The sequence below is a fragment of the Ovis canadensis genome, chromosome 13 (assembly GCF_042477335.2).
Source record: "Ovis canadensis isolate MfBH-ARS-UI-01 breed Bighorn chromosome 13, ARS-UI_OviCan_v2, whole genome shotgun sequence".
Classification (NCBI taxonomy): Eukaryota; Metazoa; Chordata; class Mammalia; order Artiodactyla; family Bovidae; genus Ovis; species Ovis canadensis.
This window is the reverse complement of record NC_091257.1, coordinates 97761995-97780225: the sequence shown is the minus strand read 5'-3', so window position 1 is coordinate 97780225 and position 18231 is coordinate 97761995. Positions and strand designations below refer to the sequence as shown.

Sequence of the window (18231 nt, the reverse complement as noted above, 5' to 3'; positions counted from 1 at the left end):
GAGCAGGTCAGCAGTGGTCTGCGGCACGGTCAGGGGCTCTGGGCACAGCAGACCTGGGTGTGGCATAGCCCTCTTGGAGGAGGTCGCCATTAACCCCACCACAGAGCCACCAGAACTTACACAGGACAGGGAGACAGACTCTTGGATGGCACAAACGAAACCCTGTGTGCACCAGGACCCAGGAGAAAGGAGCAGTGATCCCACAGGAGACTGACCCAGACTTGCCTGTGAGTGTGCAGGAGTCTGTGGCGGAGGCGTGGGTGGGAGGTGGCCTGCTGCAGAGTTGGGGGCACTGAGTGTAGCCGTGCATGCATGGGACCTTTTGAAGGGAGTCACCCTTATCTTCACTGTCTCCACCATAGTTTGACCTCAGGTCAAATAACAGGGAGGGAACACAGTCACATCAACAGAAAATTGGATTAAAGATTTACTGAGCATGGCCCCACCCATCAGAACAAGACCCATTTCCCCCTCAGTGAGTCTCTCCCATCAGGAAGCTTCCATAAGCCTATTATCCTTCTCCATCAGAAGGCAGACAGACTGAAAACCAATCACAGAAAACTAAGCAATCTGATCACATGGACCACAGCCTTGTCTAACTCAGTGAAACTGAGCCATGCTATGTAGGGCCACTCAAGAAGGATGGGTCAGGGTGGAGAGTTCTGACAAAACATGGTCCACTGGAGAAAGGAATGGCAAACCACTTCAATATTCTTGCCTGGAGAACCCCATGAACAGTATGAAAAGGCAAAAAGATAGGACACTGAAAAATGAACTCCCCAGGTCGGTAGGTGCCCAATATGCTACTGGAGATCAGTGGAGAAATAACTCCAGAAAAAATGAAGAGACAGAGCCAAAGCAAAAAAAAACAAACAAACAAATTAAAAAAAGACACCCAGTTGTGGATGGGACTGGTGATGGAAGTAAAGCCTGATGCTATAAAGAGCAATATTGCATAGGAACCTGGAATGTCAGGTCCATGAATCAAGGCAAATTGGAAGTGGTCAAACAAGAGATGGCAAGAGTGAACATTGGCATTTTAGGAATCAGTGAACTAAAATGGACTGGAACGGGTGAATTTAACTCAGATGACCATTATATCTAGTTCTGTGGGCAGGAGTCCCTTAGAAGAAATGGAGTAGCCATCATGGTCAACAAAAGAGTCCAAAATGCAGTACTTGGATGCAATCTCAAAAACGACAGAATGACCTCTGTTCATTTCCAAGGCAAACCATTCAATATCATGGTAATCCAAGTCTATGCCCCGACCAGTAACACTGAAGAAGCTGAACGGTTCTATGAAGACCTACAAGATCTTCTAGAACTAACATCCAAAAAAGATGTCCTTTTCATTACAGGGGACTGGAATGCAAAAGTAGGAAGTCAAGAAATACCTGGAGTAACAGGCAAATTTGACCGTAACCAATATTAAAATATACATAAACATGCACAGCTATTTACACATGAAATTTCAACTAGTTTCAAAAATATTTACATTGTGTTATACAAAGATGCTTAGATGATGGAAACAACACAAATATCAAATTTGTAAATATACCAGGAGTATATTTTCTGTTAAGGGTCAGATGGTGAACAGTTTACGATTGTGGATGATATGGTATCTCTTTCAATTGCTCAGCTCTGTTATAACACAAAAGTACCCAAAGACTCTTACGCTATGGTGTGTCTTTAGTTATGGACACTGAAATTTAAATATAATATAATTTTACATCATTAATATTATTTTTAATTCAATCTTTGTAAGTGAAAAAAAAACCACAAAACTAGTCTTAGCTTATGAACTGTACAGAACCAGACAGTAAGCTGGATTTGGGCCCCAGGTCGTAGAGTAGGAGTTCATCTACTTGCTTTTTCCAACTTCTTTTAAGCATACCGTGACTCATACATAAAGATTCAGACCTTCAGCTTCAGGTGGTGACACCATGTTACTTTTCTGATCTGAAAACAGACCGCAGATTCTGTTAGAAACTTCCCCACTTAAATTTTCCACAGGCATTGAACTGAAATGTCCTTTTTACTATCAAACCAGGTTTCGATTTCGCCCTAAAGAAATATTGCTCTGGCGGAGAACAGACTCCCTAAATTTTCCAAGAAGTACCTAAGGGGCAGTTTTTAAACTACCATTAATGTCAATGAGAACTGCCTAGCACAGTCTGTGTTCTCAGGTGAAAAACCGTTGGCAGCAGGTTGACCGAAACAACTCAAGGCATTAAAAGAGACAAACTGCATGGAAGACATCCACCAGATCGGAAGATCGGCGTGAAAAAAGCCGCTAATGTCTCAAACTTTCCTCTTCGGAAACTACTTTTGATGAGATAATTCAAATGAATGGTATGTGAGGATAACGTAGCAATGCACAAAAAGTTCATCTGACATTTTAGACTGCTTTTAAGTGTTCAGTTTCTTATAGATCTTAGACTTAATATAGTGCCAGCAATGACCAATAATTGAAGCTCAGCAGCTGCCATATAAATAGTCATGACCCCGATTTACAAAAATGCACATTCAAATTTACAAGGTAAAATACGGCAGAGAGATAGCCACAGATCTCAGGGAAAATACTTTTACAGCCAGTGAACAGTTATAATTCAGGACATTTAATTAAGTTCCAAGACTCTAACAGATAGTTATTCATTGCAATGAAAATGCTTTATACACCATGAACATTTGAATAGTCAGTACTAATTCTTTTCCAAGGAAGTTTTGTCCAAAAGAAATTAGTAATTGATGAGATTACAGTAGGTTGCCCCTTCCCATTTAAAAAAGGCATGGGCCTCTCTTCTGAAATAAAAAATTTCAATATACATTCCCATTCTTGTTTTCAGAATTTTTTCTGAAGTTATTTGGTAGGTGAAATACTGAGTTCTACAGTGATTTAAAAATTGAATTATTTTTCTAAATCTATTCAGTAAGCATTCGGCAGCAGAGAATAGTGTTTTCTGTTTCAGTCATCCACAACTGATCTGAATGAGAATGCCCCAGAACCATGGACGTTTTGCCAAGATACAAAGTTGTGTGTGCTGAGGATGCGCCTGGCGGGAAGGGCCATCCACTTTGTCTCCCAGGGTCAGTTCTGAGTCAGTGTCACATGTGAGTCTTTCTTTTTTTTCTTTCTGCATTATACGCGTATCAACTTTTAAAGCAGTCATTATATTAATCTTAAATTTTCTTTGATCATTTGAAAAAGGATCTTTGAGTGAGATACACAATCATAATTTTAAAAAATTTAAATGATTACCTTTAGATAGCCAACAAAATAATTTTTTTTAAATTTTGCCTGTTTTATGTGTGGATGAAACTAAGGATTTTAGCAAACTAGTCACAACTTTTTTTAAACAATGATTGCCTGTATAATGATGACATATTATGAAAAAACATGATGGTTGATGAACAGAAAACTTCAGAGCAAAGGCAAGAAACTCGACGATCGCTTCAGTATTGCAGACCTGAAGTGTGAGAGAGGACTATGGAGGGTATTGCTGGTGAATGTGAGTGATCTGAAGCTTAACAAATTAGAATGTGACGACGGGGGGATGTTTGGATTCAGTCTCATATATAGCACAGCTTAATGATGACGGTGATGATGATAATAGTAATAATGATGATGCTGATTCTGTGAACACATCAAAAATGCCGCACACTGTCAGGGTAGTCAGAGCTACACTGACCAGAACATAGTCCTTTTAGAGGGGAGGGCAGGGAAGCAAGGCTTTAAAGCTATCCATCCCCAACTCCAAAGTCATAGTTATTTGGGGTCAATAAAAGTCAGATGTCCATACATTACATTTTAAGGTTATACACACACACACACGTATATACAGGAAGAGCCTGGTGGGCTACAGTCCACAGGGTCACAGAGAGTTGGACATGACTTAGTGACTAAACAATACATATATATATCGGCATATATAAAACATACACCAAACTATGACAACAGTTTGAAGATGCAAGTCGTTTAATATTAAAAAATTAATCAATGTAATTTCATGGTTAATATATGCAACAACCTTGATGAATCTTGAGGGAATGATGCTGAATATTTTTTGAAAGTCTTAAAATGTTACCTACCACACAGTTTTATTTCTGTAACATTTTTGAAATAACCCAACTGCAGAAATGGAGAGCACTAGCTGCTGGCTGCCAGAGGCTATGGATGAGGGTGTGAAACGGGTCTATGAGGCGTCAGAGCAGCACGCCGCGGTAGTGAGAGAGACATTGTGATTTTCGATTGTATTTGTAATGCCAACGTCCTGATCATGCTGCTGTTTTACAGGTTCTTGCAAGATCTTACTTTCGAGGGGAAACTGAGTAGAAAGCACATGGTATCTCAATATCACTTCTTACAACTGCCTGGTAATATCTGCTTATCTTAAAAATCAAAGTTTAACTGATAATAGATGAATAAGCGAGAGTCTACCGCTTAACGGCTCACAGAGCATTTTCACATCTATTATTTTCTAGATTCTTTCCCTGGTCTGCAAGTTAGTTTCACAATAATCATCTCATTTAGTAAGTTGAGAAACAGAGACTCACAGACCTCTTGGGTCTGCTGGGGGGAAGGGCAGAGGGTTGGGCTGGGAGTGTGGGGCTGGCAGATGCAAACTCTCAGATACAGAATGGATAAACAGCAAGGTCCTACTGTGTAGCACACGGAACTATCTTCAGTCTCCTTTGATAAACCATAATGGAAAAGCGCATGAAAAATAACACATATTATGAATATTATAACATGTTATAAGAGTATGAATACATAAAATACATTAAATGTATAAAGTAACATGCATGTGCACGGAACATCATATATAACATGCATGTGCACGGAACATCATATATAATACGCAATAGATTTGTATAACTGAATCACTTCTCTGTATCCCAGAAACCAACACAGCATTGTAAGTCAACTCTGCTGCTGCTGCTAAGTCACTTCAGTCGTGTCCAACTCTGTGCAACCCCATAGACGGCAGCCCACCAGGCTTCCCTGTCCCTGGGATTCTCCAGGCAAGATCACTGGAGTGGGTTGCCATTTCCTCCTCCAATGCATGAAAGTGAAAAGTGAAAGTGAAGCCGCTCAGTCATGTCTGACTCTTAGTGACCCCATGGGCTGCAGACCACCAGGCTCCTCTGTCGCAGCAAACACTCTCCATTCCGCTTCCCCAGTGCTGCCGACAGGGTGCAGCTTGCACACACGAAACAAAGCTCACAAACCCCCAGAGCACGCCAGCCGGCGCATCCCAGTCACATCATGACGGGTTCTCACGTGGGCAAGAGAAAGAGGAATGCTCAAACAAAATCTGATCAAATGAACTGGATACACATTGAGGAATTAACAAAACTGAGAGAAATAAATGTAACTTTGTTTCTAATTTACTGAAGTTTTGCTTTTTTCTCACTTATATTAATAAATAGCTCAAGTCAACTATGTATTTTCATTAGAAATAGTTTTTTAAATTTACATTGGGGATGACCCAGAGGGATGGTATGGGGAGGGTGGTGGGAGGGGGGGTTCAGGATGGGGAACACATGTACACCCGTGGTGGATTCATGTTGATATATGGCAAAACCAATACAATATTGTAAAGTAATTAACCTCTAATTAAAATAAATTTATATTAAAAAAACAAAAAAATTAATAAATTTTTCTTTAATGGTTTAAGGAGTAAGGTTATTGGTTTACTTAAGATAATACAAATTGGGTTCAAGAAGAAGGGCACATATGTAAACTTATGCTAATTCATGTTGACGTATGACAGAAATCAATCCAGCATTGTGAAGCCATCATCAATCAGTTAAAAATAAATATAATTTTTAAAAGACAATATAATTGAAAAAATACTATCATTACATTTGTTGGAATGTTTTCCTAATAGCAAAACACTGAAAATGATTAACAATTCTAACAAATAAACATTGACTCAGCTGTCAGCCCAATACTACAAAACCATTATTGACAAGGGGAATGTATAAACCGCTCACAGAAAATGTGATTTCTGATACAGTTTATAAACGAGTATGCACAGCATAATCAGTGGTATGCAAATTTGAGGAAATAATTATATACATTTGCATAAATACACAAAGAGAAAAATGCTAGGCAGATCCACGTTAAACATCGCCGCAGCTGACTGAAGAGCACGTGGCTGGGCCGTGCGATTGCTTCCGTCGCGTCCGACTCTCTGCCACTCCGCGGGCTGCAGGCCACTAGGTCCCCCGTCCGCGGGATCCTCCAGGAAGGAACACTGGAGTGTGTTGCCGTGCCCTCCTCCAGGGGAGCTCCCGACCCAGGAGCAACGAGCCTCCTGCACTGACAGGCGGGTTCTTACCCCTAGTGCCACCTGGGAAGCCCAGAGAAGATATCATGCGTTGCTTTGTACTTCTCTAATTTTCCATTTTATTTTCCAAATCAACAAACATAGACTACTATCATACAGCAGGGAAAAGTTACTTTAAAATATTAATAAGGCACGGAACACACGAAAACCAGCGCAACCAAAAACAATGTGAGCTCTGTTTCCTGTTAATCAAGTACACACTGATATTTCATGATGAATTATAATCATATCTTTTAGGTGTGAGGGAAAACAGAAATAAATTCCTCTTGAACTTGACACAACCTGGTTGAACAGATGAAACGGAAAGGGCTTAAGATGACAGCCAGTGAGAGTGGGGCACACCACCAGGGTTCCACCACATTGCTCTGCTGAAGCTTTCTCGTCAAAGGAGTGGGCCTCCCTGGTTCAGAGGAAGATATCCGTTTTTGGCAGGCAAGTCCATTTCAACAGTATCATTAGCACAACAATGCTTCTGATGAGTTTTCAGCTGATGAATGTTCTAAGTTTTTACATCCGTACTGCTTTCATTTTCTCCCCAAACGGCTAACCAGGAAAGTGGTAAGTGCACCAATGAACCCTACTACAGATAAGCAGGATATATTTTGACACGACTGAAGGATCTTGGAATTGTAGACCAGCAATTTGTTTCCTGTGGAAGTCTCCAAAATGAACTGTCTGTGCCCCTTATTGTACTAAACCCACTTTCTCTTTTGACTGTAGGGCATCAGAGTTTCTTCTGATCCTTTCAGTTCACCCTCCCCTGTTCCATTAGCAAATATGAGTATAGTTCTCTCCCAAACTCAACATTTCAGAAAAAATGATGTACTCAATTGATGTCTCCAAAGCGATACTACCATGGTAGGAAAAATGCCACCACAGGACTGGGGTATAAGTCAAAGGCTGCTTCATAACTGCAGAAACAGAGAGAGAGTTTGCTCCGCACTTCACTTCAGGGGACGCCCAAGGAAGAGACGGGCGCAGGACCCCGGGCCGCCCCGCCTGCCGTGCTGAGAGTGGGCGCGTCTTCCCAGGGCTGGGTTGTCGCTGCCCTCGCTGCTAGCATCTTACCCACTGGGACATGATTCTCCATCCTTGCTGCCCAACCCACAGAGACAGCGGAGTCGGAAGCCAAGTGGGAGGAGCCGGCACCAGGCAGACATATGGGGAAGCACCTGCGGCCAGAGGCGATGCCTGCTGCTGACACCAGGCCACACTGATGAGACAGCTTTCAGCTTGACCTGCCACTTGACTGTCGATGGCAGCTTTTTCAAAAGAAAGAAAAGAACTTCTTTAAAATCGTCATCTTAAACAAACACCTAGAAGCTTCCTGACAGAAGTCGATTCCACACTGATATCATGCCCTTCCAGGTTTCAAGCTTCCTGCTGGTCCTCCAAGGTCAACTCCTGTCTCCCTCAATCTCCATTCCCTGGATGAAGGGAATTCTGTCTTCTACATGTGTTTTAAATAAAGTTTTATTATAATGCAAGCCATGCCCATTTGTTTACACACTGCCCCTAGTCACTTTCCAGCCACAATAGCATAGCTGAGTAGCAGAGACCATCTGGCCTACAACGCCAGGGATGTTTACAAAGTTGGCCAATTTCTTCCCTAAGCACTAACCAAATTTTTGTTTCTTGAAACTCTAGGTTCAGTCCTTCTGAGAATCTTTTCCCCTGAAATACTCTCCCTCCTGGCTTTTGGGCTAGTTTCTTTTCATGTTTCAGGCTAAGCTTTCATATCTATATTTTTCCTTATACTAGATTTTACCTGTTATTTGCCCAAAAAAAAGCACTCATCATAACTAATTATTTTATTAACTGTCCTTCTTCCCCTCTAGAATATGCTATCTGTAATTTTATTTCCACTGCTTGGTACTGTAATTGGAATATAAACTGTTTATCAAATACATGTTGAATCAAGGCTAAGCACAGAACAAATTCTCAATAAAGAGCTGGAAGAAGATAGCTTGGATTATAGTATTAATAGTTTCCAATGAATATGTATTGAAGGAAATGAGAACAGAAAGACAGAGAGGGGGAAAAGATGCACTCCAAAGTAAGACATAACAGCTATGACTCTATCTGCAAATGTAGTCATTATCTCCAGATAATATGCTAAAAATATGAAGTCCTGGGTTTCTTTCTTGGCCCCATAATTCACTGTGAAATTCTGAATAAGCCTCTGAAGTCCTGTTTTAGAATTCATATCTCTGAAAAGGCAAACTTGATATAGAAAATCAAAGTCCCTATGATTCTTACTATTTGATGGCAATAAAAACAGGATGATTTTTGCAAGCTAATTTTTAAGCACAGTGCTATAGCGTTCTTGTTTTGGGCTTCCCTGTTTGTGTTGAAATTGAACTTCGATTTTTCCTGTGAGGTACTATGCTATTCCTACAGGCGAACATTACCCCCTAGCTCTGGTTGTGGATACATGAAGCACATCTGGTTATTCAGACAGCTCTATCTCACACACGTTAGCTGGGTCTTTCATGGGTCTAATACCCGAGACAAGCTAACAAAACTTCATTCTAAGACTTCAGAAAAAACAGCCAGAAAGAAAAACCCCCTTTCACTAGGACTGTGAGCTACTAGGGAATTCATGTCTATAGTTGCTAGGGAGCCCTAAGTAGAGTGAGAGAGATGGCTTACAGAGGGGCCAACAGATAAAGAGGTAAACCCAAGAGACAGGAAGGAAGATATACTCTCGAAATCCTTCGATCCCTTAGAATCAGCCAGGCCTAAAGCTTGGGCAACATTAGATGTTCAGGTCATGTGAATTCGTACTGATAAATTCTTTCTTTGCTCAAGTCATTACGAATTCAATTTCTTTGACTTTCAACCAAAAGTCTCAGACAATACAAAAATATTATCTCTGCTTTTCTGTACAAATTTCTTTTGTAAAGGATTTTTTTTCTGCTTGATCTTTAAGTCTCAATTCCCTGTGAGTCTATTTCTCTTCTCACTTTTCCTCGACATTTCTCAGTCTCTGATAGCTAATCATTGCCAAAAGCTTCAATCAATACCAAACATAAAACTAGACTTGGAAATGAATATTTCCTTGCTCTCAGGATCTGGACATCTGTCAACAGTAATTACCTTGTGTAAATCATTAAAAATAATTGAGTTGCTAGGAAAAAAACTTATTATCACTGTGCCACCAATCTCATACAAAAAAAAAAATAAGCTGGCACTGGACTCATTAGGTTTAAACTGAGAAAAAAGGTAACCCAGAATGCTTGCCTTTCAAACTTTAAAGAGGCCCAGGAGGAAGAAATCAAGTCATACAGTGACTATCGAACATTTTAGACTGCAAACCATGGGCTTGCTGGGCTCTGAATGTTTTGAATTGGAGACTTATCAGCATTTAACTAGCAGTAGTAGAGACTCACATCTAATTAAGGCTAGATGGCTTGGTCATGATATAGAAAAGCAGAAATACCATGAGATCTGTTCTGTGTGTGGTTTAAATTTTTACACTTTTTTTTTCATATTTCCACTCCAATTCTCTGGGTTAAAGAACAATAATCCCATCATAAATATATGGAAACTGAAACACGTAAAATTCAACAGCTTCTGAAAGATCCCACTGTCACTTATGAGCAGAGACTGCAGCATGGTCCTTGATCTGTCTTGTTTGCCTGGCATCAGGAAAATCACTTCAAGCTCACAAGTCAGAGAAGGACTACCGAAAAAGTGATAAATCTATGGGTCTCCTTCCCAGACAACACAAGCACCGCACGCCCACCTAGAACCTGAAGAGAATCAGATGAAATGGACCCTAGAGCTGACTTGTCAACCTCCTCTGAGATCCTGGATGGAGACTCAGAACAACGGACCACAAAGAGACCGGAGCTACTGGCTCCTCTTCCGCCGTATCTTCACCATATACAGCGATGGCCACTGCTGATTAGCCTGGACACATTTTCTCACTGAAGCAAAAAGCTACACATTAATGTCAGCCAAACGCAAAGTGTGTCATCATCTGCAAAAGATACAGCTCATATTTTATTATTGCTCTTTTAAAATGAAAATCGCTATAGCTCAGGGAGCTCAGCTCGGTGCTCCCTGAAGACTTAGAGGGACGGGACGGTACGGGTGGGAGGGAGACTCGAGGGGGAGGGGATCTGTGTTACACATACAGCTGATTCATGTTCTACAGGAAGAACAAACACTGTTGAGCAATTATATTCCAAAAATAGTTACAAAAAACTTTGGACAATCCTTCTTCACTTAAAAAATAAAATGCAAACTGCAACTGTTCATTAGCCCAGTGATTAGTCATGAGTTTTCTTTGTGCCTCTCAAACGTTTTAACTTTTCAATACCTAGATGTTTAAGAAAGGAAGAAAGTGAGGAAAGAAGAGATGAGAGAGGTAGCGAGAGAAAGGAGGGAGGGAGGGACGGAGGGAGGAGGGAGGGAGGGAGGGAGGAGGGAGGGAGGGAGGGAGGGAGGGAGGAGGGAGGGAGGGAGGGAGGAACTCTTTAGTTCCTACCAATCGCATTACTGCTATCTACCTTCCTTATAACATCAACTTTTTATTTTCACTTCTCATATATTTTCATAAAATAATCCCTGGGATTCCACTGAGGCTATCTCACACACTTAAAGAAATGTCCCATGAGCCAGGATCGTGCACCTTCCCTCTAATCACTCTTGCATCCCCCTTCCTCTGCTCTCAGAGCCCGCAGATGGGCCACAGGCCCCCTAAACCACTGCCCACAGACACTGCCGCCTTCGCTCAATGGCGTCACCATGCAGAGACTCGAGTCCTGCACAGGTGTCCCCCGCTGGCCTCAGCATCGGCGCCTCCTGATGCCCCATCTGCTGACACGGGCTTATTTGTTCTGCCCCTTTCTGTTAGGCTTTCTCGCACAGGCGTAAAATATCCCTCACTCCTTCTTGCTGTTCAATCGCCAAGTCATGTCCAACTCTTAGTGACCCCATGGGCTGTAACCCGCCAGGCTCCCCTGTCCATGGGATTCTCCAGGCTAGAATACTAGAGTGGGTAGCCATTCCTTTCTCCGGGGGATCTTCTCAACCCAGGGATGGAATCCTGGTCTCCTACATTGCAGGCAGATTCTTTAAAATCTCAGCTACCAAGAGAGTCCCAGGGATGGAATCCTGGTCTCCTACACTGCAGGCAGATTCTTTAAAATCTCAGCTACCAAGAGAGTCCCAGGGATGGAATCCTGGTCTCCTACACTGCAGGCAGATTCTTTAAAATCTCAGCTACCAACAGAGTCCCAGGGATGGAATCCTGGTCTCCTACACTGCAGGCAGACTCTTTAAAATCTCAGCTACCAAGAGAGCCCAGTATAGCCTTCTGGAAATACGAGGACACGTGGAACAAAGAGCGGATCTGCTGAAGATGCTACTCGGTGCTCTAGTCGGTGGGAGACCCCCATCAACCCGCAGCTGAGCTGAGAAAACAGAGTGGAGGCACGGTAGACGGCACTGCGCCACTAAACCAGGAAATGAGGGCTGAAGCCTCGTGGGTTCCGGTCACGGAGCTGGGGACGCTTTGTGACTCGGGAACAACTGAACTGATGTATCTTTCTTGAAGGGCTCCCCAGGTGGCGCTAGTGGTAAAGAACCCGCCTCCCATTCAAGAGACACACTTGGATCGCTGGGTCAGGAAGCTCCCCTTTGTTGTTGTTTAGTTGCCCAGTCGTGTCCGACTGTTTGCGACCCCACGGACTGCAGCACGCCAGGCTTCCCTGTCATTCACCATCTCCCGGAGTTTGCTCAAACTCACGCCCACTGAGTCACTGATGCCATCCAACCATCTCATCCTCTGTCATTCCCTTCTCATCCTGCCTTCTTCCGTCTATCCCAGCATCAGGCTCTTCACACCAGCTGGCCAAACTATTGGAGCTTCAGCATCAGTCCTTCCAATGAACATTCAGGGTTGATTTCCTTCAGTATTGACTGGTTTGATCTCCTTGATGTTCAAGGGATTCTCAGTCCTCTCCAGCATCACAGTTTGAAGGCATCAATTCTTTGGCACTCAACCTTTTTTTATTGTCTAGCTCACATAAGTACATGACTACTGGAGAAACCATAGCTTTGAGTAAACAGATCTTTGTCGGCAAAGCAATGTCTCTGCTTTTTAATACACTGTCTAGAATTGTCATTGCTTTTCTTCCAAGGACCAAGTGTCTTTTAATTTCATGGCTGCAGTCACCATCTGCAGTGATTTTGGAGCAAAAAAAAAAAAAAAAGTCTCTCAATGTTTCCAGTTTCAACATCTATTTGGCATGAAGTGATGGGACCAGATGCCTTGATGTTAGTTTTCTGCATGTTGAGCTTTAAGCCATCTTTTTCACTCTCCTCTTTCACCTTCAAGAAGCTCTTTAATTCCTCTTCACTTTCCGCCATAAGCGTGGTGTCGTCTGCATATCTGAGGTTATTGATATTTCTTCCTGCAATCTTGACTCCATCTTGTGCTTCATCCCGACTGGCGTTTCACATGCTGCGCTCCGCATGTGAATTAAATCAGCGAGGTGGCAACATCCCGCCTTGGCGACTCCACTCCCAGTTCTGAGCCAGAGTTCCAGGTCCAGTGTCAACTGTCGCTTCACCTGCACACAGATTTCTCCAGAGGCAGGGCAGGTGGTCTGGTATTCCCATCTCTTGAAGAATTTTCCACAGTTTGTTGTGATCTACACAGTCAAAGGCTTTAGTGTAGTCAATGAAGCAGAAACAGACTTCTGGAACTCTCTTGCTTTTTCAATGATCCAGCAGATGTTGGCAATTTGATCTCTGGTTTCTCTGTCTTTGCTAAATACAGCCTGTATATCTGGAAGTTCTCGGTTCACATACTGCTGAAGCCTAGCTTGAAGGATTTTGAGTATTATTTCTAGCATGTGAAATGAGTGCAACTGTGTGGTAGTTGGAACATTCTTTGGAATTGTCCTTCTTTAGGAGTGGAATGAAAACTGACCTTTCCAGTCCTGTGGCCACTGCTGAGTGTTCCAGATTAGCTGGCATATTGACTGCAGCACTTAAACAGCATCATCTTTTAGGATTTTAAATAGCTCAGCTGGAATTCCATCACCTACACTAGCTCTGTTCGTAGTGATGCTTCCTAAGACCCACTTGACTTCTCACTACGGGGTCTCTAGCTCTAGGTGAGTGATCACACCATCGTGATTATCTGGGTCGTGAAGATCCTTTTTGTATTCTTACCACCTCTTCTTAATATCTTCTGCTTCTGTTAGGTCCATACCATTTCTGTCCTTTATTGAGCCCATCTTTGCATGAAATGTTCCCTTGGCATCTCTAATTTCCTTGAAGAGATCTCTAGTCTTTCCCATTCTATCGTTTTCCTCTATTTATTTGCACTGTTCACTTCAAAAGCTTTCTTATCTCTCCGTGCCTATCTTTGGAACTCGGCATTCAGACGGGTATATCTTTCCTTTTCTCCTTTGCCTTTGCCAGCTACTTTTCTCAGCTACTTGTAAAGCCTCCTCAGAGAACCATTTTGCCCTTTTGCATTTCTTTTCCTTGTAGATGGTTTTGATCACTGCTTCCTATATAATGTTACAAACCTCTGTCCATAGTTCTTTAGGCATTGTGTCTATCAGATCTAATTTCTTGAATCTATTTGTCTCTTCCACTATATAATCGTAAGGAATTTGATTTATGGCATACTTGAATGGCCTAGTGGTTTTCCCTAAGTTCTTCAATTTAAGTCTGAATTTGGCAATAAGAAGTTCATGATGTGAGCCACAGTCAGCTCCCATTCTGGTTTTCGCTGACTGTGTAGAGTTTCTCCATCCTTGGATACAGAGAATACAATCAGTCTGATTTTGGCATTGACCCTCTGGTGAAGTCTATGTGTAGAGTCTTCTCTTGTGTGGTTGGAAGAGGGTGTTTGCTATGACCAGTGTGTTCTCTTGGCGAAACTCCGTCACCCTCTGCCCGGCTTCCTTCTGCACTCTAAGGCCAAATTTGCCTGTTACTCCAGGTATCTCCTGACTTCCTGCTTTTGCATTCCAGTCCCCTATGATGAAAAGGACATCTTTTTTGATGTTAGTTCTAGAAGGTCTTATAGGTCTTCGTAGAACCTTTCAACTTTGCTTCTTTCCCATTCGTGGTTGGGCCACAGAAATGGCAACCCACTGTCCTGAAAATTCCACAGACAGAGGAGCTTGGCGGGTTACAGTCCTTGGGGCCACAAAGAGTCAGACACACTGAGCATGTATCTTTCTTTATTCAAATTATTTCTTCTTAAGAGGTTTAGATTGCTGAATCAAATGCTATTGAGAGATCCTAATCCATTAATTTGGCAAGCAAGCCGAGAATTCTCTGAATGTCAATGAGTTGGTTCACATTGTGACAATCTCGTTACACTTGAATTCTAAATTGATGCTTTTTTCCTTTAACTGGGGAATATCCAAGTTTCTAGTAACTGACTTACCCAAATAATGCTTTATACTTATTTGTAAAATAGTATATGCTGAATGATTTTGCTAATTATTCACATTTATCTTTTTCCACAGTTTTTTTAGATTATCACATAGATGATTCTTTTCCTTACTTAAAAATATTTTCTTTTATATTGTGTAAGCCCCAACCATCTGTCTAAGGTTGTTACATCAATTAGTTTATTTTTCAAGTATTACTATTCTTAAAAGAATAAAACACCTGTGATACCTTTGGCAGAAATTGATTCAATAAAGAAAGAATTAACAAATGTAACCATCTTTGTCTTTCCAAGTGTTGGTACTTAACAGCTAACATTTACTAATCTCTTCCCATGCAGCAGACATTATGCTATGAATTTTAGGTGCTGGGTATTCTCATTTAATCTTCATGGCAACTGAATGAAGCAGGTATTAATATTCCCCACATGGGAGGGTTTAACAAACAAGGACAGGATTACAAAGTAAATGGCATATTTTGATTCAAGTTAATATCTAACAAAAGAGTTACAGGAGACGTCTCTCTGATATGTGCCTTCCAACGCTGACCTCTCCAGAATCAGACTGGACTTTTTAGCCACCAGTTGACATGAGTCATCCCTGGGGACGATTTTTGTTTATGGCAAGACCTCTGGACACCTTTCAGAAATGAATAGGGTAACAGGGTTTGTTGCCTGCAAAACACGTGGCTTTTTAGACCATGGAGATTATTAGTAGGAGTGGAAGTATAAATTTGTTCTTTCTATAATACTGTTATTCTGCAAACAACCTCAAAAGCTCAGTGGTTTACAAAAGCAAGTGTATCTTCTCACTTACAGATCTGCAGGCCAGCAGGGGCCCTCTTATTTGCCTGGTCTGAGCTGGGCTCCAGGCTGTGGGTTGGGTTCAGGAATTCTCTGTGACTTCTCAAGGTCCAGCATGGACTCAGGGCATGGTTTTACTCTTATTTCTGTTTTTTAATTTTTTTAATTAATTTATTTTTTATTGAAGAATAAATGCTTTACAGAATTTTGCTGTTTTCCGTCAAACCTCAACATGAATCACACACATTCCCTCCCTCCTGAAACTCCCCACCATCTCCCTCCATTTTTAAAGCTTAATTTATTTAAAAATGTTTATTTTATTTTCAAATTTTATTTTATTTTTATGTTGCTGCATTTCAGTCGCTAAGTCATGTCTGACTCTTTGCGGCCCCATGGACTACAGCACACCAGCCTCCTCTGTCCTCCGCTATCTCCCAGCATTTGCTCAGTTTCATCTCTATTGAGTCAGTGATGCTATCTAACCATCTCCTCCTCTGGCACCCTCTTTTCCTTTTGCCTTCCATCTCTCCCAACATCAGGGTTTCTTCCAATGAGTCCACTCTTCACATCAGGTGGCCAAAGTATTGGAGCTTCAGCAATAGTCCTTCCAATGAATATTCAGGGTTGATTTCCTTTAGGATTGACTGGTTTGACCAGTTAGTTCACAGCAAGATAGAAAGGAAGGTAAGGCACAGAGATTCCACATCTACCCCCTTCCCCCTCCCACATGCATATATCCCCTCATCTACCCCCTTCCCCACATGCATATACCCCCTCATCACCCACCTTCCCCACATGCATATACCCCCTCATCTACTCCCTTCCCCCACATGCATATATCCCCTCATCTACCCCCTTCCCCCCACACGCATATACCCCCTCATCTACCCCCTTCCCCCCACATGCATATACCCCCTCATCTACCCCCTTCCCCCCACATGCATATACCCCCTCATCTACCCCCTTCCCCCCACATGCATATACCCCCTCATCTACCCCCTTCCCCCCACATGCATATATCCCCTCATCACCCACCTTCCCCACCAGATGGTACATTTGTTACAACGTCCCTACACTGACACATCAGCTTGTATTTAGCCCAGTGAGGTCTATGTTGGTCTTCAGACCTACAGACTGTGAGATAATAATGGATGTTGTTTCAAGCCACTAAATCTGTGCTAATTATTTTGTGGCAGCAACAGACAACAGATACACCACCTCATAGTGCTGCGGTGAGGATTGCATGATGTAGAGCTCTAATCTTCAACCCCTGTTAGCTGTATTGTTTGTGTGCATAACTTCTGGCAATTCCTACTGTTTTAAAACATCCAAACTGAAGTGCAATTTCTCAAACTCTCCTGGCATAAAAATATCATCAGTGCAAGTTTTTTGGGTTCTAGCTAATTAGATATGGTCCCTAACAAGCAGCGGACTCTCTGTGTTTGTGTATACAAAGCCTTCTGCTGTCTGGCTGCCACAGAAAACATGTTGTTGCGAGTCCAACCACTCTAACTTCTCATTAAGTTTCCCTGGTTACTGGACATCAGTAAAAGCCTTTGTCTACCTTGAAATGCAAATGTTCCATTTCTCACCAACCAACCATGCAAGATGAAAAGATCATAAAACATGGTTACAGAATTTAGGAGAAAAGAGACTACTTTCAACACAGGCCTTCTGCCCTCAAAGCTCTCTTCCTCTTCCCATATGATTCCTCTCTTTCTTTGCTTTCTTCTCCAAGAACAGCTTTCCTACTAGAAGCTGATTCGAAGAATGACATGTGAGAGGTGAAAAGAAGGATTTGAAAAGACTACAGTCAGAGCAATATGATTATGAAAAAGAAAAACCCATTATATTGAGTCAGGAAAGGCAAATTTAAGAGCCAAGGATACCTGCAAACTAGGTTATTCTTGCCTTTCTACAAACAGGTGCCTTTCTTCTAAATGTCACAGGGAGCATCGCCTCCCTCTCAAACAGATGGGTGATTACATGGGAGAAAGGGTGCGGACAGCCACACAGAGGGAAGAAAACTGCTGGTGTGTTGCTTCTTCCCATCCAGCATTTTGCAACCTTGATCAAAAAAAAAAAAAAGAAATCCCACTGCTTTGCACTTTTACTGACAGAAGATGGCCTGCTCTTCCGGGTAGCGGGTGTCGGAACAGTTGTGCCAGGCATGGCACTTCACCCTGCAGTGTCTGATGTGTTTCCCAAACGCCGAGGAGGCCAGACATCCCCGGGTGCTCTGTGAGGGCCGCAGACCACCCCCTCTCAGCAGATTGTGCTGGGGCTCCCACAGGGCGAGGGAGGTGCTGTCTCACTGCTCCAGCTGCAGCAGCGGCGACAAAACCAAAGTGGGGGAGGTCTGCAACGGCTTTTATTTTCAATCACTCTTGCCTGAGTTACCACAGGTTTAGTTCTGGACAAACAATTGCCATGGCAACCATTATCTCCAGTAATTTGCATTCTTTGCTCATTTTTTGTTCCACTTTTGCAAAGCATCAGTCTTCGTGTTCAATTTACTTTTACCAGTCAGTTCTACGTGCGCGGGCATCCATGCTTAGCGTCCCCTATTGCACTGAGACTACACTTTTTAATGGGCTGGCGTTTGACCATCCGCAGTGAAGATGGTTTCTTTTGTTAACTGTGAAT

The 18231-nt window shown here is 42.3% G+C and overlaps 1 long non-coding RNA gene across 1 annotated transcript in view; it reads right to left on the bottom strand.

Moving 5' to 3' along the window:
• Window positions 1-5650: 5650 nt before the first annotated feature.
• The window catches only part of LOC138417244 (uncharacterized), a 203849-nt gene continuing 191268 nt past the window's right edge, over window positions 5651-18231 (bottom strand). Inside the window, exon 6 of the long non-coding RNA XR_011248050.1 lies at window positions 5651-7615. This is a non-coding gene — a long non-coding RNA (uncharacterized lncRNA). The remainder of the gene's footprint in view (window positions 7616-18231) is intronic.